The following is a 23,741-nucleotide window of genomic DNA, read 5'->3' as shown; positions in this document are numbered from 1 at the left end:
GAAATGAATTAAATTATGTAGCTTTTATTTTCTTTTTCTAATTTCTCTAAAGGAAAAATAGCAATCTTGAGAAATGTATGTTGCATTGTGAGATGTAGAATTTCTTCAAAATAATTATATATATGTATTTCTTTCATAAATATGTATATACAAACATATATATAAAGCAGGGGGGCTGGGATGGACCAAAATCACAACTGTGACTGCAACTCAGTACTTCAGTATTACAAATTAGATACTTGGCAAATTCAAAACTTACACTCAATTAAGACAAAACTAATTTGTAAGCCTTGTCAACATGATGTGTGATTATGGGGAAACTGAAACTCAGTGCTTGGTTTTGGAAACAAAATATGCTGCTTTAATCTGCTCTGCTGGGATAGGAACACAGCTGCAATGTGTGGGAGCAGATGGGAGAAGGGATTGTGGCAGTGACTAGCGGAGGTTCTTCTATTTTGGAAGCAAAGTCTTGACTTCACCTGAACATCTGCATTTAGTCTAAACAACTTTAGTTGTGGGTCAGTTCAGCACTGATACTAAGTTTCTCCTACCATTGAAAAATAATCAGCTTTGAGTAGTCATTGTAATAAAAAGAAAATATTCACAAAATAAATTTTTCTACCATATAAATTTTTGAAGGATTTTTATTTTACAGTTATGATAGTCTGCTAGAAAGTTCCATTCTCCCATTCTTTTCTAGTTCACATCACAATATAAGGAACAAACTAATTAATGAAAACTGTTATTACAGAGAATTGATGGAGGCAGATAAGTTACAGTATGACTAGAAAGACAGATGTGTCAGTTATGGCCACTTACAATTATTTGATGTTTGTGAACACTGAAATTAAGTATAAAAATGTATCATTACAAGGAATAGCAAAATGAAAATGTTTTCCTCCTTGTCCATGTGTGTATGAATGTCTGTTTGCATATATTCTTCATATATGTTATTTACATGAGTAAGGTATATGTTTGCAGAAATGTATGTTTACACTACATATATAAAACATGTAAATAGAAAATATGTAGGTTTTGTGTATAGGTACATATAGAATCATGGAATCACCAGGTTTGGAAAAGACCTCTAAGATCATCCAGTGCAACTGCCCACCTATCACCAATATTTGCCACTAAACCATGTCCCTCAGCATGATATCTAAATGTATACATACAGATTAAACGTAGTAAGTATATAAAATATGCAGGTTCTATTTTCTTATACAAAACCATAACTATTATTTCAGTCCAGCAACATGCTGAGATCATTGTCCTTCATTCAGCCCATAATTAATTTTATAAGTAAACCTCATAAACCTCACCAAATCAGACACTTGATGTGTTTTACTAGAAAGTGGTATAAGCAGAGAGTACAGACTATAAGATGCTTTTATTTTACAACAGATGCCTAAGGGGCTTACTAGTATTGGCACCAAGACTAGATCATCATAGATATACTTTCCAACCTTAATGATTCCATGATTCTATGATTTTAATACCTCTATCTTGAACAATATAAAGATCAGCTATTTTAAGCTACAAAAGAGAATAAATTTACAAGTAAGTGGAATTTATTTTGTTTCAAAATGAATTATGTTGACTGATTTCAATGACCTAGGTGTATGCTGTTATTGATCTGAAATTTGCAACTAGTGATTTGTTGTGTTGAACATTAGAAAGAGGGAATAACTTAATGAGGACACTCACTGATCCATAAATCACACTGGTTTGGATATACCGAAAACAGTGCGTAAGGATAGAAATTACATCTACCGCCTATTCTTATGTTACAATCTTTTTCTTAGAATCCGTTATGTTTGGAGAGAATGTTTTATCTGACATAATGTTAGAAATGACCTCAACCACCAGCTGCAGGCTGTTAGCTTCAGGGACCAAAGGGAGGCCCTCCAGAGGTTAAAGAATGAAGTTAATTAGGGGAAAATACTGCAATTAAATAAGGAAAAGGTTGTGACCAGTTTTCATAAAAATGACATGGAAAGCAAAGCAATGAAAATTTCAAAGATAAGCAATTGTCTGCCCAGGACGTGTAAAGATTATAAAATAAACGAAGAAGAAGGTGGGGAATAAAACTCCAGCACAAGTGAGGCTAAATAAGGAAAAGCAAGTGTGAAAGATAGTTTTCTGAACTCTTCTTTTTCTTTCTTGGCTCAAAGCTCTCTTCATGAGGCCTTTATGGTGATATGACTCTAACTGACAACTGCAAATTATCTATGGGTGTCACATCTGCTTATGAAGATGAGCAGAAGCAGGACAAGCAGATTTTTTTGGGAGTGCGGTTTGAAGGAGCTGACCACTGAAAAAGGCAATAATGCTTGTGCATGGCAATGAAGACACCACTCCATGCTAGCTTATCTATTGAGAGAGATGTGTCATGCTAACAGAGAGAAGAAAAAACTGAGAAGTGGGGATAAAAGGCCCCCATTAAGCTAAGGACTTTGGAGAAGAACTCCTCCTCAAAAAAAGTAACCTTTGACTGAGGTATTCCCTGAGAGAAAAAAAAAAACTCTTAGGAAAGAACTGGGGCCTACTGGCTGTTAACCTTCTAGGTTTTCTCCTATTCTCCATGGAGACTGGAAAAGTTCCTGAGATCTTTGGAAAAACTAGGAGCAACACTGAAAATCTTGGTGGTGACTATTTCTCTTGTTTTCTACAAAGACTCCTTGCTTTTCTTTCCTATCTTATTCTATTGCCCGTCTTCCCTTCCCCATCTCCCTAAACAACTAGGATTTGTAATTAAAATGCAAACTAGTGACCCATTGTGTTTTAATCTTGCTGTAGGGTATACAAGCAGAGTATCCACTTCCATGCTCCCCAGCATAGGAAAGACCTGGACATACTGTAAAGAATCCCACATAGTGTCACCAATACAGTCAATGGACTGGTGCATCACTCTTAAGAGGAGAGTCTGAGAGACTTGGGACTTTTCACTCCAGAAGAGGAATCTCAAGGGAATACTGAGAAAGACAGGATCACAGAGATGATGAGAGGCCTGGAGAATTTCTCTGATGAGGAAAGGCTGAGAGACCTGCGGTTGTTCAGCCTGGAGAAAAGAAGGCTGAGGGGGATCTTATCAGTGTTTATAAATATTTAAAGGACAGGAGTCAAGTGAACGAGTAAAGGTTCTTTTCCTTGATGTGCAGCAACAGAACAATGGGCAATGAGCACAAGCAGAAAGGTTGTACTAGATGATCTCCAGAGGTCCATTCCAACCTCTCTGATTCTTTGATTCTGAGACATCAATGCCTACAAATACCTGAAGGGAGGATGCAATGACAGTGAAACCAGACTCTTTACACTGGTGCTATAAGACCGAAGAAAATGAGCACAAACTGGAACACAGGAGGTTATTTGAACACCAGGAAGCACAGTTGTGACATTGATTAAGCGTGGTTTCTAATAGAATATTGACTGCATTCAGTTGCATCTTTTTCAAGCATATTTAAATGTAAATATTAATGTCATGAATGACTTTGTATATAGCAATGCTGGTAAGATATGGTTGCATAATCTTTTCTATTGTGAAGATATTTTTCAGTGTTAACTTTACAGAATATTTAAGTCTAAAATTTAGCAGTTTTCCAGGCTTTAATTTTCCATACATAATCTCAGTTTTTAAGGAACCCTAAATTTATTATGCAGTTACTTAATTTTATGTTTTTAATATATGTAATATCTATTTTTAATAAGCATACAGAAAAACATAAAAACTTAAAAAAAATAGGAAAGTTTTTGCAACTGACAAAAAATACCTAGATCCATAAAAAATTGAATTCTTTTTCTCATGGCACTATAAGATTTAACAATACTTTTGCCTTAAAGCTAAATGCTTAACATTGGAAGGTGTGCCTACAAAACAGAAGATAGAATTCAGTGAGATATTTTTGCTCATGATTCTTCACAGTTTCTTAGGTATGAATAGATTTATTCAATTTTTGCTGTGTTTTACAGAAAGCTTCATTTAGTTAACTGAAAAAGATATCTCATAAGAGGCAGCAGGTACCAATATAGGTGAAAATCATGGTACTAAACCATGAACTAAAGCCATAATACATTATGACTTCAGTTTCTGCCAATAAAAATTGTGAACTTTTCCTCTGATGCATCTTGAAAAATAGAAGGAGCAGTAGTGCCCACTCTTGCTAGTTTATATAAAAATATAGTGGCCCATTGTGTTGTCTGTTTGATGGGCTTTGGTAGAATTTTCCAAGCACTGAGTTTTAGTGCAAGTTTGAGGAATACCATAGATTCATTGTTGAGTGCAACTCATATCTCCACTCTTCACCCCTGCCATCCACTCATGGCCACACACGTCCACCATAAACTTGTGCAATGATGTTGAAGGGAACTGTGGTCCATGTTGATATGTGATAACCACAACATAGGAGGAGTGCTGAAAAACTATTGCTGCAGAATTGTAGAAACAACAGTGGAGTAGAACCACCTGTTTTACCTATCTCTTTATACAAACTATTTGAAAATCCAAGAAATATAAATATTGCAATCAATGAAACCATACATATGGGATATTTAAATCATTCTCTGGAGCTGCATAGTAAGGACATACTGAATCCCAGAGTAGAGTTAAGAATGCTTTAAAATTATCCAGGTGCATTCCCCCAGGATATACAAGAAATCTCCTTTGCAATTCTGAAAATGCAATGTTCCCAAAAGTATTCTAAACGTTGATTGTTCATAATTTTTCTTTGGAAGAAATCTTGCATTTATCTTTCTTCTAGCCAATAACCCAGTATCTTCAGAAGCCCTTAATGGGAGAACAGCTGAAGTTTTCAAGCCATGAAGTGACAGGTTTTATAGACAGAAAACAAGATGTGCAAAGAAAGTCATCTTCATCCATAAAAACTGTACCGTAAGGCATTCGGTTAGGCATAGGTTTAAATTATTTCAGCAGTAAGATAAATCACAGCATTTCTATGATGTGTTGTTCCTCCTCTTGTATTCTGGTGATGGGAATGTGGGAGGCTGGACGTAGCAGGGAAGAGAGCAGAGAAAACGCATTATTCCCCCAACAGAGAAATGCTGTTATTCCCCAGCATCATCTGCCTATAGATGGGGATGGAATCCTTAGAATTTGTAAGCAAAGTATGTCCTCTTGTGTTATAGAATCACTGAGTACAAGACCTGTAGTTATGAAATGATTTGGTTTATTGGAAACACAAGATTTATACTTGTATATTTTGCAGTGAGTTAAAAGACATATCCCTATCTGTATTTAAAATACTAATATCTTACATACAACATCATTTCTGTAAATATGTGAATAGATAGACTACTGTGGAGCCTTTTTCATGAACTGCATTTCAAATTTGCACAGAGCAAATAGAGTTTGCAGAATTTTTATTAATGAACATGTCCTAAACTCCCTCTCCACTGCCTGCAAAGGGATTGCATTTGCTAATACTATATTCTGCAAACTGAAATCAAATTCAGAAGTTCAATTTAAATTTTGGCAACCCTTCAAGAACATTAAAAAGGAATTAAATTGATTTTAGGAGAGACAAGCTGTTATATTTTAACTTTATATATAAACGCAAAGATAAAAAAAAAACTTTGCTGTTTGCAATCTGTCTTGTAGCACAAGACTAAGATCATTCTGTAGTAGCCAGGAAACCGAACCTACTTATGTTAATTAAAATATGCACCAAAAAATATATTATAAAGAGATCTTAGGACTGTCATACAACAAACATCCTATGATTCGTTGGTTGGCTCCTTTCAGTTTATTAAGGATACATTTTTATGATCAGCTAGAACTGCCTCAAAATCCTTCTCTTACTTTTGAAACAGCTGGTACATCATCAGCTACACCCTCTAGTACCCAAAAGAGGGTAATGACATCCAAACGGCTTGTTGGCTAAGACCCCTTAGCTCATGGTTGTCCCCAAATTAGGAGTGGAGATTGGCAGCCAGAATGGCAGCTGGTCAAGCACATCAGCTCTGCACAGAACAGTTTTACAGGACCGAGATAACATACTTTTGTCCAAGCTCTGTTTAGTTGCAAGTACAGACAGTTTGTCCTTGGTAAACTAGAGGGACATGATTAATACGAAACATAAATATAAAATATACTTTAAAGCATTAATCAGTATTCTCAATTTTCATGGAAAACCTGCTGATCTTAAAAGAAGATGAATCATTCTATTAAGAATTTATAAGGGAACAATCCTGCAGGATTTCTGGCAATATCCAAAATATTCATGAGAAGGACTCAGAACAGGTAAAAGCAGTTGCTGCTGAGTCTTCCCTTGGGTTGATATATACTACAGTTAAGAAAATTTATTTTAATGAACTGTATGAAGATTTGCTTAATACTTCAAAGTAAAGAGTGATCCTAATGTGCGAAATGCACACTTTAGAATAAGCAAAAATAAAAATAATTGTGTGATGGAGGAAAGATGCTGATCTATGCAGTTTCAACAGTAAATTATGTATATCTCTTTTTAGCAAGGTTAGATACCTGAACACTTAAAAGTTCAGGCTTCTATTTACTCAGAAATAAGCTATAGAGTAAATGCAACCATTATTCAAATCTAAATGTGGGTAAATCAGGTAACTGTTTAGCTGAGTGTTATATTAGATGCAGAGTTATGTATTATTATGTATGGCAGTCCTAAAGAGAAGAGAAAGTAGCTTAGGCATTAATGAAAACCGATACAGGAAATGTAGATGGAACTAAAATATATATGAAGGGAATACTCATCATCATAATTATCTAACATATATCCCTAACCAAAATCAATTATTCTGTCTTAAGCATGATGCACTTGTAGTCCAATTTGGATTTGCATCACTCTAAATCAGATTAGACTTATTTAATAAAGAGTTCTGGAATAAATATTTTGAAGAGCTCCTTTATTTGTTGACTGTTCTCTGGAGTTATTGAATAATTTGTGTAAACAAAAGCATTTCAGTATGACAGGTGGATAATTTTAGTTGTCCCGTAAGCACCCTGTTACACTGCTTCACTGTTTTGAAGTAAATATAATTTCTCTAAATATACAGAGGAAAAGAATTTCAGTGTACATTATATCATTTTTTTTGTTGTTGTTGTTCTTTTTCATTTCCTATTCACTTTGAAAGGGGCTTGGCATATTGCTCCTTACTGCATATTCAGAAATGCTTCGGTGAATGCAGTCTTGTGACAATAAGTCTTTATTTCCAGGAAAACTTAACCAAGAGTCTTTCCAAGATGTTTTACCACGAAGTATATCAGCTCTTTTCATGGAGCACTGTGTACATGAAATTTTACCTAAAATAGAAATAAGACAAAATCCTAATCTATAATATATCTCCTCACTACCCTAAAATGCAGTTCTAGTGATAGCATTTCTTCAGTGTTTCTGATGTCACCCTCAAAATTCTGCAAGATATTGTGCATTCTCACATCCCACTTAAATCTCTGTTGTATTAAAATATAAATAAATATAACTGTATAAATCTCTGCTTAAGTTCCCAAAGAACTCTGATTCAAATTCTAGCACTGATCAAAGCCTTTGTGTGCTGACTTATGAGGTAGTATTAATAGACCCCTTTGACCCTTTCAGAGTCCTATGGAAGACGTGAAAATGTGGAAAGACAAAATAATGCATTTGGGATCTTTCTCATCCTTACAAAACTTGTATATAAAAATATTCAAGATATCTCTCTTCATGTTTTTCTATGCCCTCTAATATTTTAGAACAAAATAAATGTTAATGACATAATAAACACTTTATCCACATCTGCAGTTTCACAGATGTGCCCTGAAGTATTCTCTTCCTTCAACTTAAAAATATTCAAGATATAATGGGAGAACTTGACAAGTAAAGCAAATGATTCAAGCACTGCATATAAATTGCACTTGTATCATTGTACTGTACAAATGAAATAGTATAACACATAGAAGAAAAGCTTTAACATTCTCACTGTTATTATTCTCTCAAAATGTATTTTTACTCTGCTGATTTTCTATTGTTTTAACAATGTATTTGTATACTTAAGACAATCTGGCAATTAAGGTAAAAGATTAGCTTTGTTCTAGCCAGATTAATTTCAAAAGGTTTAGCACTTCAGACCTGTTCATTCCTTTTCCATTTTTCTCTCATTAAATATAGCTTAAAGTATCTGGAGAATGCAAGCGCCCTTCTTTTGCACTGTCATTATTGTCCTTTCCCTAAAATGCGTTTATCTCTCATCTGTGTATTTACTTCCTCAGAAAATACAATACTTCAAGATTTGTCCTAAAATACAGGGGAAAATAGTTGGTCAAAATCAGCCCTCCTTCAATGAAAATATTTTTTTCTCTGTTTTGTCCCCTTCACAATTTTTAACACAATCATTTTCTGGAATCAGTATCTCAATTTAGGATCTTAACTGCCTTAGCTATAGGAAAGCCTATCATTTGATATTTAAGTACTGATTGCCTACTTTTTTGTCCAGAAAGAATTTTACCCCATTAAGACATTACATAATCCTAAATTTTTTCACAACGTATGTAAGAAACTATCTTAGTTTCAGCTGGGATGGTATTGTTTTCTTCAGAGTATACAGTAGGATGCTATGCTTTGGTTCTATGATGAAAACAATGTTGGTAACTCATCAATGTATATAGTTACTACTAAGCAGTGCTGCACAAAGCCAAGGCCATTAGCAGTGAAGGATCTAAGTTGCTGGGAGGGAACATAATTAGGACCACTGTTTTAAACTGACCAAAGGGATACTCCACACAATATGACATCAAGTGAAAGGAGTTTTGAAGGGATTGGGCATTCATCTCACTCTATTCTGGGCATTGTTCAGCAGGTGGTGAGCAATTATGTATGCTTCACTTGTTTGATACAGTTGTATACATATATAGTCATAACAATTTTCCTTCACCTTATAAATAATTTTGTCTTAACTCAAGAGTTCTACCTTGTTGTTCCTTTTTTTTTTTTTTTTTTTTTTTTAATTATTATTATTCTCTTCCCCATCCCACTGGGAAGGCAGGATAGTGAACAAACAACTGTGTGGTGCTAAGCCACCTGCCATGTTAAACCACAACATAAGTATGCATGAATTCTCTTACAGCAAAACTAATTAGGACCAATTGAGCATCTACTTAAAAAGCAACCTGTGACTACAAGTCAGTCATCTTACCCCACAAACACTGAGCAGTTCAAGAGCCCCCTGAACTCATCTACATGGCAGTGGGCTGCACCTCAGTATTTCCCCTTGAACAGGGGGAAAGTTACCTCTGTGCAAAGGTCCCTTACATCCTGATACCAAGATGTCTTGCTGATGCCAATCCTTGGTAAGTGACTAATAGATAACTTTAGGCTTTATTAGCTTCACTAATACCACATCTTAAGCTGTTCATAAACTTTGTTATCTTCACTGACATTATATCCTTGAGTGTACACATGTAATCCCTTAGGCATAAACAATTGATCAATTCTGGGACTTGGAGTGGATCCAGCTGTACCTAGGCTCCTCACCTTTGTAGTTCAAGGAGTTTAGAAAGAAAGGCAGTCCACTCTGAACCTTATGACTCAATGGGAGAGCCTTCTGTAGGTATGTATTTACCTACCCTCTATGTAATAAATAATCAAGCATACCCATCTATCTCCAATCTTGTTAATATAAAATCGCTGCATTATATCTATACCATGTCAGTAATTCTATTACTTCTTTTCTTTTTTTGAGAGAAGTGTATATTGTAATTATTTCTACCTGCATTAGTGGGTAGGCAGATATTTCTGAAATTTGAACTCTATGCCTCCAGAAAAATAATGCCATCATCAAAGAAGGTAAACACAAAGTAACGAGTGCATCTAAAACTATTTAAAAAGAGTTCTTCCAACAAAAAGCAGTTATTTAAAAGAAAAAACAACAACAATAAACAAACAAACAAACAAAAAAACCCAACTATTCGAAAATTTAGGAGTCTTGAAAATAAGGTCTGCTTCCTGAACATTCATGATCAATTTTTTTAATATTTTTTTTCTCTGTTCTTATGGCTTAATGCTGCCATATTGATTTTTTTTTTCCTCTAAAGAAACAATCAAAGACAATAATACCACAAAACATCACAGGAAACTTCGGTGTTTCTATAAATTTGTAAAAGTATATATAGAAGAAACAACTGTATCTCAGGCATCATAGAATACTGCGTGAGATAACCCTTTGTGAAGGATTGATAACAGTCCTGTGCAACAGACTGAGTTGATGCTCATGAAAATAGTTTTCATCTGAGATATATAAGGGAATAAGAGATCCAGAAGTATATATTTAGATATATTCTAAAATGCTGGACAATTAAAGGAGCAAAAAATAGCATTAGGACAACTAAGTATAAAAATTTGTTGCAATTGCTGAATTCATCACCCCTATGGCACAAAGCATCTGAAACTCTACTAAGAAACACTGTCTAAATCTGGTGGGTGAACAAATGAATCAGCAACAAATCTGTGGGCTTTGTTGTGCTCTTGCCCTCTTCCGAACACTGATCCTTCAGTGTTAAAGGAAGATTCAAATTTCAAAGGATATCTGATTTTACCATACTTGCCACAAAAATCATACAAAAATCTATTTTTCCTCACATTCCTGTCAGCCAACACATAGAACTGAACTTGCAGCTTCCATTAACTCTGCATTAAATGCGGATTTATGCCTTCAACATTAGTATGCAAGAGGTGGGAGGACTTTACATAGACAAAAGGTAAGAGCAGAAATGTGGGTTGTTTTAATGGGTTATTTTCTATTCCCAGAACAAAGGATTTATGCTCCTAAAACTCTATTGCCTCTAAAGGAAATAGCAGCTGACAGCACCTAAGAATTCTTCCAATGAGTGTGAAAAACATTTAATTCCTCTATAAATAATAGTGCATAAATATTCCTGTAATAGGTGTCTGTAACATAAATGGTACAATAATAACCCTTCATTTTAGTCTTGTTATTGCTTTTATGATTTTTTACCCTAAATCAGCCTCCAGAAATCTTTAACACAGAAAAAGAAATATTATTTGTTCTTGACTTCTATGTAGTTTCAGTTATAGTTAGAGGAAGTAAAAGAGACATACATCCCATTTGTATTTTAATGTTTATATCTGTTCTCACTTCTCTTTTACTATGTCTCTGCAAAATTGTAAATGGTAATTATGAAGAAGAATATAATAATTCAAAATAAAAATGAATAATAAATAAAGTTAGATAGAAAAAGATTTAAGAAAACTTATACAGAACAAAAGCACATTATTTTGAAAAACAGTGTTTCAAAGAAAACTGTTTTTGTTTTTTTTTAACTTTGCATGGAAGTGAAACAACCGAAAGGATTTTTAAGCTAATATATTCCGTAATTATGTACCTTAAAAATCTATTTCCAAAATCAATCCCAAATGAAAATAAATAATGTATATAACTTTTGGATGTCAATCTATGAAATTTCAGTAAGACTTATGAATTCTTACTATTAAGAAATTCAATTAAAAATTATGGGTCTGTGCAAAGTTTTCCTTCCAAATAAATCATCGTGATGAACAGAAATTGGTGAATTCATTCATTAAAAAAAAAAAAAAAATAGAATTCTTAAGAGAGCACTGCATATATTCACAAAATAAGCATTGAAGTTCACGTACACAGTGGTAGTGTAGTTCAGTCTCCCCCTTGACTATGCTAATGCAGTTTTGACTTGCAATTTTATTGCTCTCTTTCAGAAAATATATAGTTCTGTATTGTGAAGTGACTGAGACAGGCATTTTTGAGAATGAAGAACTGATGCTCTCACCATAACTTACACAGATAACACCATGCTGTTTCACAACTTGTAGGCTTCACTTTTTTTTCAGCATAAAATCAAGTTGTTTGAAAATACCAAGATTTCTCTTATCTTGCTCTCACTGCTTAGCTTGAAACATTAGCTTAATGATTTAGACTGTGTTTCTAAACTGTTTTTGTGGTTTGAGATTATCCGTCCAGCTGTGATGACACTTATTATGGTAACACTCAAAACTTTACAAGCAGAAATGGCAACATTCTAGCTGACATGAAACAGAGAAACATCCTTCTTCCAAGTGAGAAGTCAGTAACTCAGAATTGGTTTTCTTATACTTTTTCTCTGATGGAACTTGAATGAATCATTAATGTTATATGTTCCCCTCTCCCCCTCCCTATAGTGAATATATATTCACTATATGCTTACAGATTAATTCAAAACCCCTGTGGTCACTTAAGGGAAGAAACTTACAAAGCTTAGCTTGAATCCATCCTAAATCTCCTCCATAATTCTTTTTATATGATGGAGAGGAGTCCAAATTAGAGTAATTTTCTTTCTGACTAACTTTTAGATAGCTAAAATGTTTGATGGCGCATTAAACACAGCTGTTAATGGAGAAAGACAGGTGTCTTCACAGGTTTACACAATACATCATAAGAAAGCTGTAGAAAATGTGTGTGCTTGATGGCTATCATGAGCGACTCAATTGTTCCAGCACACAAAAAGCCTGTGGGAATTTTTCTCTGTCTGCCAATTGCAAAGGCAGCTAAGACAGCCAACGTATTCTGGCTGTCCGACAGGTAAAACCACCTCAAATTAGCTGCTTTTGAGCCCACCTGTGACTTTCTTCTTAAATATTAAAAGCTTGTTAAAATTTAGAATGTTCATTAAGTATCTGGACCATCATGCTAATAGGTAGCAAGCGATAATAAATGTTAAATAAAATAAAACAGGAAGCTAAGCATGTAAACAGACAAGCTAGTCACTTCAGAACAATTCATCTATTTCACAGATTGATTTTATACCTAAGCACATTATATAAGTAGATCAAGTACACTTTAAAATAGGCAACAATACGAGTAATCCCCTACAGCAAATAGGAAATCATCAAGAACTTGTTTGATATTTACTTTACATTTATCAGTGATGATAAATGAATTTGATATTAACATTGTGCATGCTGAATAGAAGTTAATAGAAGTTGAACAGTTCTGACTCACAAATAACTTGGAGACTTGTAGAAACACAAAGGCTGGAAGAGACACTGCCATCTAGCGATGTGATAAAAATTTAACCAGGTCAGTTATCAAAAATCTTGATGCCGCTATAGTAGAGATAAACATAATTTTCAAAGAAAAGCTAATCTCAATAGATCTTTAAATTAAGAGTATAGTTTTTTGATTCATTGAAAGAATCTTAAATATGAAATTTTTCCTTTGGTATGAAATAGAAAAGCTTATAAACAGATACTAACACACCACTAATAAAGTGAGACAATTTCTTAGAACAAAACAAAACAGTATAATTGAACATAACAATACAAAAGCAGGCAAATATAAAAGAAAATTAATAAAGATAAATTGATATAAACCAAACACAATTGTTTCACTGCTGGCTCTTAACTCCAACATTATTGTATTGAAACAATGCTGAAATGTTCATCAGGTTATACCTGATATTCTGACTCCAGGGTAAACTATTCATAGAATCATAGAATCACAAGGTTGGAAATGACCTATAAGATCATCTAGTCCGACCGCCCTCCCATTACCACTTCTACCACAAGCTACTAAACCATATCTCGCAACTCCTCATCCAGACGCCTCTTGAACACTTCCAGGGACAGTGACTCCACAACCTCTCTGGGCAGCCATTCCAATGCCTGACCACTCTCTGAGAGAAAAAGTTTTTCCTCGTGTCTAACTTAAACCTCCTCTGATACAACTTGCAGCCATTTCCCCGGGTCCTGTCCGTTGCCTGGGAGAAAAGGCCAAACCCCTCCTCACCACAACCTCCCTTCAGGAAGTTGTAGAGTGCAATGAGGTCTCTCCTGAGCCTCCTCTTCTCCAGACTAAACAATCCCAGCTCCCTCGGCCGCTCCTCATAAGACTTGTGCTCCAGACCCCTCACCAGTTTCGTTGCCCTTCTCTGGACACGCTCCAGGGCCTCAATGTCTTACCTGTAGTGAGAGGCCCAACACTGAACATAATACTTGAGGTGCGGCCTCACCAGTGCTGAATAGAGGGGGATGATCACCTCCCTGCTCCCGCTGGCCACACTATTTCTAATGCAGGCCAGGATGCCGTTGGCCCTCTTGGCCGCCTGGGCACACTGTCTGCTCATGTTCAGCCGAGCATCAACCAGCACCCCCAGGTCTCCTTCTTCTTCTAAAGGCAAAGTTTGTATTTGCTTATAACCACAGCTCTCTTCTTGTCTTCATAAACAAAACTTTCAGAAATCTTGGTAATGCTATGCAGTGCTGGAAAGTGTTGCCTGTTTAAAGGCAACTTCTGTGCCTTATATATTCATTGTTAATGAAGTATTAAAACACACAATAATATCATTATAGTTCTGAGAGCCCTATTTGAATTTAAACAGATACAGAAGCTCATTAGAAATGTTTTATGAAGTGGTCAAGACAGCTTGGACGGGGTTTTGGGCAGCCTGGCCTGGTGGAAGGTGTCTCTGCTCAGGGCAGGGGATTGGACTAAATGACCTTTAATGATCCTTCCAACCCAAACTGTTCTGTGATTCTGTGATCAACTGACAGTTTATTATGTTCTGTGGAAGAATATTGTGCATGTGAAAGAGTTACCTGGAATTCACCTGAGAGGGGAAATTATTTAAGATCAAAATTAAGAGAAAAGTGAGGAAACTTAGAACAAAAGAAATATGTTGCAACAGCATAGTGTTTTTTAGGTATTACTCTACACAAAGACAAAGAGGAGCAAAAATAAAACACAAGGATCGAGGGAATAAATATTGATAGTGCAGCAGCAATTGACTTGACATCGTAATCTCTTGTCAAGCTGCACAGTGTCTCTTGCTCTTGCACTGACATACAGCAGCTCCAAATGTCATCCTAATTATACTGGCAGAGCAAAGTGTCCTTAGGGAAATATGAAGTGGAAACAAACAAACACAGTTTTCCCTTGTCGTGGGAATAGCACTTACTCTTCCATTTTAGTGTTGAGGAATATCATACTCTATTTGAATCTAAAACATCAGACATCGCTTTGGCTGCATTTGCCTTTATTGTACAATATAGATACTTACATCAGTGATGATGTTTCTCTGCTAAAAAAAAGCTTTGCTATTTTTGTCAAATCTACTTTCTAAACAGAATAAATACCCTATTAAGGACGAGATGATTTTCTAAAAACAAAATTACACTTCATTATATCTATTACATTTATTTTTCTCTTATTCATTTCCACTAAATACAGAGAAACCTGTTGTTGTGAGACCAGTACTTTAATGCATTTTTCATCACAGAATGCTCATGATATATGATCAACCTCTTTAGAAAGATGAAGGAATAAAGCAGAGAAAAACATCAGTTTGACAGAAAATACAGACACTGTTGTTCTTACCAACAGGACATATCTCAATTTCAAAAAATTTCATTTTTGAAAGGGAATAGTCATAAACAGACATAATTTCCTTGAAGAGATCTGAAAGGACATTTTTCTAGACATGAGAATGCTATAAAACTAAGCTACATTTCACCATTAGTTAAAAGATAATGTAATAGCCAGATAAACAGAAATATAGTAGTAGTGATAATAACAACATTTGTAGCAACAGCTGCAGCAACAGGAGTAGTAGAGCTAGCAGTAGTAGCTGTAGTAGTAGATATTTGTGACTTCAGTTGTTTCCTGCAGCGGCTCCTGGACTGGAAAGTGTTGCAGAGCTTGGTCAATGGAGCAGAAATATGTTGAACAGAACTGCAGTATGCGGTGGTGAGAAGCATGCAAAATAGGCTGACATTTCCTTTCTCAAATTCTTGAAGACTGAGTTTCCACACCTGGAACTCACTACAGGGGCATTTATTTTTGGTTGTGGGGGAAATTGCCCACAGTTAATTCCTCTCATCTCCATAGCATGTAACATGTCACATTTTATATAGTATTTTATAGCTCTTTCTTTGTAAAGCTTTTGAAAGGACTAGATAACATCAAAAGGAAGGTTATTCCCAGAAGTAAAACAAGATGGCTTCCTTTAAATAAAACAAAAAACTAACTAATGCCATATGTCAGAATGATTTCCTTAGTGGAAAAAGTTGAGAATAAGTGACAGGCTCAGGCAGTAATCAGGGGATGCGCACTGCCTTTCTTTTCTAACAAAAGTTGCACAGGATGGCTTGGATGAATAATTTTTTTCCCTGTATAGTTTCAGTGATGGTAAATGGAGTCAGTTAGAACAGCATGAGAAGGGGAATAACAGACTAAAACAGAGACAGTGCTGCAGTTGAAAGGCAACAGTTTAACTATCTTGAAAGATGAATTTTGGATGGGAAAATTTAGTGATGACAAAACATAGGGTATATGAAATATGAAACCATGCCATTATTTCTCTCTGGACCCTCATTCAAAGCAAGAGAGTAGTGTTAAATTTCTTTCTAAAACATTGCAAGAGTCTCTTCCAAGGGATTATGTAGCATTTGTTCTTTTTCTATTTCGTTGTAAACTGAACACTGAGGTATTGTAGCTCTTCAGAATATCTTGCTTTTGGAGTGGAGATACTGATGCTTTTGTCTTCTTTGTAATTTGAGATCAGAGTACTTGGTTGGAGGAAGATTTTTGTACCTGATTAGAACATTTCTTCCAAGAGCTCACCAGCGCCAAAACTAATTCAGGTAGGAAAAAAAAAAATACCAGCTTATCCGCTGCTTCCATTTAGTTGCTGTCCACCACAGGGACACAAGCTTCATCCAGCCCCTTCTAAAACAATGATGCAGTTTTGAGAGATTGCATGAAATTCCATTCCCTTCCCTGTAAGGCTTCCTGAATATGGTTACATTTCCAGGGGATTTAATTCCCTCAGGAACAGAGTAGACCTGAAGGTGAATAATTTTATTGTGATTACAGTGTCTAGCTTAAAAAAGATAGAAAAGTATTTTTGTTGGCCATAACTTGCTGTTTATTGTTTGAAAATGACTATGGGTAGGGAAGAGAATGAGGGTCCTGACTTTGTTAAGAGCAGGCTACTTGTAGGGCTGCTTAGCCTGGCAAAGGCTAAAGCTCTGCCAATACTCTGGAAATTTGCAATTAAAAATGCAAGTCACACAGAGATTTAGGTGACAACTGAATGAATATTTCATCACAGTTTTGGACATAAGTTTTTGAATTTCACTTGTATCTTATTTTTAAGAACCTTGTGGCCTCATAAACTTTTTAAGACCTTTATATCTCTAATATCTATAATAAGTGACTAATAACTAGGACTAATGAATTTAAATTGAGAATAAGAAATGTCTTTTGCATATTTCAAATAAATATTCTATTCTCCCAACCTGCAAACAGTTCTCAAGCGCTGACAATAAGTATTCTGGTGAAAACCATAATTGCTTCATGTTTTTTTAGATATCCAATTGTAGTTTTTGAGAAACAAAATGTTAACTATTAGCAATGTCATAGAAACAGAACTCTACAAAGCAAAACAAAACCCAAAATATCCATGAAATCAGTAAAGGGAACAAAGGGGTAATACAGTGACAAGTGGAAGATGAGAGTGATATAAAGATAAAAAGAGAAAAACATGTTTTTTTAAATAAAATCTGTGTCAGTTCTCCTACCTGCTACCAAGATTTCTTATTCCTATGTATATTTGTATTTTAAAAGAAGGTCTATTATGTTGCAGACTAAAATGCTCTAAAAAGGTTTTACAATTTTTTTTAATCATGTGAACATATTGAGCATGATTTTGTTTAGAGTGTTATTTCTTCTTAATCTAACTAAGGGGATTTGCCTTCCCACTCTTCATGGGTGAGATGTGACAGCTCGATGTCTCAAGTGAGGCAGTTTCACTCAATAGACAGTAAAAGGTAAACCACAAAAAATATGATCAGTTTCCTTTCAGTTAAAAATGAAGTCCTCAGCAAAAGGGAGTTCCTAGAACTTCAGAACAAAGTACTGAAAGGAGGTGATGTGACAGAACAGTAAGATGTTATCTTGAATCAGCTGCTCCAAGTTGCAGGTCCCTTTGGATAGCAGCTGTGACAATCAGCATATCAAAGCTTGTATTATTTCACCTAACTTTAGGAGCTAAATGAGTTACCTAAATTAGATCAAAGGCAGGGGAGCATGAAGGATTCACTGTGTTTTAAGTCCTGACTCTCTTTTTGACTTCTATGTCTAAAATTGAGATGCAGAAACGTTTCTTTCTGTGAAGGAATCACAACCTCGAACATTTTTTCTCCTACCACAATTTGTATGAAAATTTGAAGGGTGCTGATCATTCTGTCAGTGCCCTGAAAGGGATCTTTCTTTTTTGAGAAGTGTTACCATCAGTGCAGACACCAGAATTTGAGTTTCTTCTGCTTAGTTTGGGGATATTGGCACAATCAGTGGCCAGCAAATCCTTCCAGCTAGACTGAAGAGAAATTTAATTCCATCCAATTGCTCTTCTACATTACATCGTATAAAGGATAGCCCTTCTGGGTTGGTTTAAAGAACGGCATCTATCTGGTTATATTTTCTCTTTGTTGATAACCTTTACTCTGAAGATTTTGAGGAATTTAAAAAATATTTCTTGAGAGTAGCATTGAGGCAGAGTAAAACTCGCTGCCTGAAATACACGTAGAAAGTCAGAGCAACATTATTACAATAAATGAATTACTATCTGTCTTTTGATATTTAACTGTAAGAAGCTCTACTGTTGAATCTAGGCAGGGTTCGAACGGAGGTGCTTTGTTAAGCCAAATGAGAACTAAAATAACACAGAAGCTTTTAGGGTTTCAAGCCCTTCAAGCTGTTGTATTTTTGGTGTCTTGTTGTAAAAGCCCAATATATATTCACACAGCTGAGTAGACTTTAACACAACACACAAATGTTAGTGAAGATTGTCACTCTTCACATTCATAAGCATTTATCAGACTAGGACTTAAATCCAGTATGATAAGGGTCAGATTTTTTTCTGACCCTGTCAAAGGCAATTTAAAATCAGTGAAGATGTTAAACATTTTTATTTCCTGAGGTATCCAAAAATGTGTCTATCATCTAGAATGCCTTTAACCTTGAAGACTTACAAGTGAGACCCTGAACTCTTGATGACCTAATTAGCAAGCTGTTCAAATACCTAAAGAGACCCTTAGGTCAATAGGTTAAAATAACAATACCTGTATTTCAGCCTCTTTGTGTAAACTTTAAGAAAACTTTGGTTTATCAGCTCTATTTATGTTATTAATTAGTCACAATTCCTGGTACTGTGATACAAAATGTTACCCAAATGGTTTGAAAATTTTATTCAGCAATATTAAAGAACTGTCAATTATTTAATTAGGTGAAGTGTCAGGAAATATAATAAGTTTTCTTATTGCTGTATTCCTCAACAGTGGGAGAGCAGATTTAAGAAAAAGAAAAGTTACTGTGAAACAGCAGCTGTGAGAGAGGAGTGATAATACAGTTTAACCTTTGAATACATACATGAGACTGAAAAAATGATAATTTGTTGTTTGAAAATCTTGGAATGGAGAAGCACAATGTGTCTACATTGTGGCAGTTTTAGTGATTACTTACTAAAAACAAAAGGAATCTGGGAGCAATTTTTATCGACAGCTCCTCACACCCGCTCTATTACCCACCCTCTTCTTCGAAAGAAGAGATGTACATGGGTATGATTTCAAGGCGAAATTAACTAAATCCTTAAACTTCTTAAAACAAAACCATCCCTATAATAATACTAATTAAGATATGGCTCAGTTCAGGTTCCTACATGGAAAATGTTTTAATATTTACTAATGCTTTTCAGGTAAACAGTATATACAAATTTTTAAGAGGTTCATATAAATAATATCTCTCCCAGAGTTTACTAGTTCTGTATTTTAAATGCTCATCATTTTGCATAACAATAATTTAAAAGATGTAGTTTAGAAATAGGATATCCATCTCTGTATGCTTTCTCCATAGATTAAGCACACAAGTAAACAATTCACGAATAACTGTTAGTGTAGTTTTAAGAATAACATTCAATTCCAGCATGTTTGCTTCCAGTTTTTCAGTGAAAAATTCCTGGATATTGTTCAGTGCAAATTATGTGCAGCTTCATGTGATTCAGTTTGATTTTATGTGTGCTGCATATACACACAGTCTTTATAATTCATGTAAAACACAATCTGTCATTAATCTTACATCAGAAGATAAGAAGTGTATGTGTGAGGAATATGTGATGAGGAAGAGGCCTTAGAAGGAAATTGTAATAGATGTGATAATATGCATACAAAACCGTTCACAAGGTAAAACTCTAAAAGACACAGCAGTGATGAAATAGGAAGATTAAACAGATAAGTGCCATTAGTATACAGGCATTAATGAAGTTCTTTTCCATAAGATCATGACAGTAGCATATTATTATCACCTGAAGTATCAAATAAAATCTCTGAGGTAGGAAAGGAATTTGATAGTATCATTGAGTGGCAAAATGGACACAGCATTAAAAATAATTATCTGCAGTACTACTGTGTTAATTAGATAATTAGTACATATTAAACAGTCTAGAAAGATTATTGTAGATCTAGGTGCTTATTCTCCTAGAAAACTGGATTTTTTCCTTCTTTCCAGAGAAACATTAATTATTCTAGAATATGATGAACAATTTTTTGTTCTATGACCTATTTTCTTTAGCAATAGAATGGGTAAGATTAAGTTTTCAAAATGCAATAGGAATAACATTTCTCTTCACTCAAAATCAGACAAAGTTGACAGAATACTCAACTCTGAATAATGATTATAAATCCATTTCTTTCATCAGCTGCTGAACTACTTTCAAGCAAATTTCAGATTCTTAAATGAAATACTGTAATTACTAAAATATTCCAAATGAATATATAGAAAAAAAAAAAAAAAAGATGGATTTTAGCAAAATATTAAGGCCTTGGTTATGAAGATCAAAGTAGTTTGGGATCAGAGATTTCATAGAATCCCACAATCGATGCAAAAAATACTGACTAACATGTCATGATATCAGATTATTCCTGAGCTAGAGCAATACCCAGCTGATTTTACTGATTCTATAGTGGTACTACTATTAAGCTACTCTTTCTGAAGTATGTGACACAAAAGGCAGCAAGAGATTGTAAGGCACAGAAAAACTATTATGATACTAAACCAAACACAAAAATCTACATAATGTCAAGTCACTTCTAAATTAGAGGTCACAGATAGAAGCACTCGTAATCTATCAGATCATGCTAGCAATGAAATGATAAGGAAAATCACCGACTAACCCTCAGGCCAATGTATAACCTTTTTCTTTACTAATGCAGCAAGGTCAAAATCTGATGTTTCTACTTAAGATATGTTGCTTATGGTGCAGAAGTGATAATCATTTTGTTACCAAAGATACTTCTCTTTTTCAGTCAGTCTTGTAATTGCATGCTTGTAGTCAGTCTTCAGAATTCAGAAGTGATTTCATTAATTAGCTTTTACCAATCAAGTGTCGATTTTGTGTCTCAAGCTATAGTCATAATAGATGTGGTGTAATATATCTCTTATCAATACTTTAGAGACAGGTGACTTTTAAACCCAAGAAAATGCAAACTGCCTGTAAAGTCTTTAGCAAGAATTATGTAGAGTGCACATTGCTAAAATGAATACAGAAAAGACAGCCAATGAATGACTGGGGAAAAGGTATTTAAGCATTTAAATCTGGGCTTTAAAAATATGAAGAAGATATATTTGAAACATTGTGAATGTAGTTCCCTATATCCAACAAAATTGACATCCAAATTATTCAAAAATAACAAGCTTAAATTAATTCAAAATGCAATTCTTACAGATTAGGAAATCATAGTTAAGCCTGTTACCTAGGGAGACTAAGTCAGTCTCTCCACATTTTTGTGAACAGAATGGACAACAGTTTGGGTGTGCCTCTGAACAGTGATGCGGACTAAATAATCTCTTTCCAAGCTCATGTTTTCTATGACTGCATTATGTAGCTTTTATCTTCTTTTCTGAGTAATGACAGTTTGTGCAGAATCTATGACTAAACTTATGTAAAGCTATTAATATTTCCTAAAGCTATGATTCAGAGGTGGAAGTATTATTTAAAGCTGTGCTTAATAACTTTTTCAAACTAAATTGAAAGTATGTTCAGAGAAGGTGATTCAGAGCAGTTTTAATTATTTGTGTTGGTGGTTTGCAATTTAGTAACATCCAGTATTGTACTGAGACTTTTTCAGAGTTGGTTCCTCTGGTAATAACACATTATTTGTTTTGTTTGCATGTTTGTTTTCTAAACTTCCTTTTTAAAAAAATAAAAATTTAAAAAAATATATCAGATTACTTTTGCTATAGCATTACAATCCATTATTATCCATTATTTTAAGATGAAGAATTCAAAGCCTTTACTTTTCACATGCCTCCATGGGATGTTTTTTTTATATTTATTTTCATGCACAAAAAAATAATGACAGAACAAATCATGTTATTGGCAATATGAAAATGAAGAAAGAAGACTAATCCACTATAGAAAAGAAGGTGATTTTGTTTTGATCTGGTAACGCTAATTATTTTTTCCTGAGATACATTCAAGGCAGCTATGTAGGAGTTGAATTGTTTAGATGCCACTGTTTGTCTTTTCCTTTTCTACTTCTTGTGTTGATTGTTCTACTGTGTTCAATTTAAAGCAGTTGCACACAGTGTAGCTGTAAGATTATGGCCATCATTGAAGCATAGGCAGATATGAATAAATGAATATATGCACAACCTCCTGTAGTATAGTAAAAGGAATAGTGTGTGCAGAACTAGCTCGTGAATAACTTTAGTATATCCAAAGGAATCTCTGAAATACAGCAACATTGGCCTTAAAAAATGGGATCAACAAAGATGAAAGTGAGTCCAGATAACTCCGGTTGAGCATAAGAAAATGCAGAATCTTTCCATAACTATCATTCAGTTTTCAAAATAAATATAATCTATATCTGAGTTAATAATAGATTAGCTAAGGAAAATAGATCTAAGGAAAAATGAGTTTTTTACAAGATGTGCCAGTGTGCGGTAGCATTATAATTTTTTTATAATTATAGAGTCCTTAGCTCAGCAAATGGTACATTAAAATGCTTTGCACTGCACCTTCACCTAATATTTCTGTCAGCCCTCTGAAGGTGTTACAAAACTAAGAAAGAACCAGAGCTGATGCAGTCTCTTCGTAAACATTTTCTTTGACAAGACAAGCAAGCAGTCAAAAATGCAGGACGCGGGAATTAGCTCTGAATTTACTATTAAGTATAAAGAGAACTAGTGATAATGATTACGTAAGCCACCACCTACCACTTTTATTATTAGTTTGAAATTTCTACATAGCTCTGAATTATTTTGAAAAATCAACCTGTTATTATGTCAATGAAGAATTTTCATGTTACATTCGTAAATTTGTAATTATGTATAGATCTAAAGGGTCTGCAAGAAAATAAAAATTATCCAAGCTCTGAAATTTACTTTTCTTAATTGATAGTTAAAAAAGATGGATTCTCTTAGAAGTTTCAGTAAAATGAATAAGTACTTTCACACTGAAACTCAAAGAGCAATGGTTTGGGATGTCGTGCTTCAAGTTTTTGCTCTGTTTTATGGAATATTTAATGGCAAAAAATTCCAATGTGTGGAAAGTGCAAAATTACTGGTTTTTTTTAGGCAAAGTATCTCTCATTCATAAATTAATTTTGCAACATAACGGAATGAATAATTATAGCGATTTCATCTTGCTGGCCTCTACCCCACCTCACTCTCACTCCCCCTCCTCAAAGGAAAAGAGG

Source organism: Meleagris gallopavo, chromosome 2 (assembly GCF_905368555.1).
Source record: "Meleagris gallopavo chromosome 2, MGAL_WU_HG_1.1, whole genome shotgun sequence".
Classification (NCBI taxonomy): domain Eukaryota; kingdom Metazoa; phylum Chordata; class Aves; order Galliformes; family Phasianidae; genus Meleagris; species Meleagris gallopavo.
The sequence above is the reverse complement of the archived record's forward strand: the minus strand, read 5'-3'. Positions refer to the sequence as shown.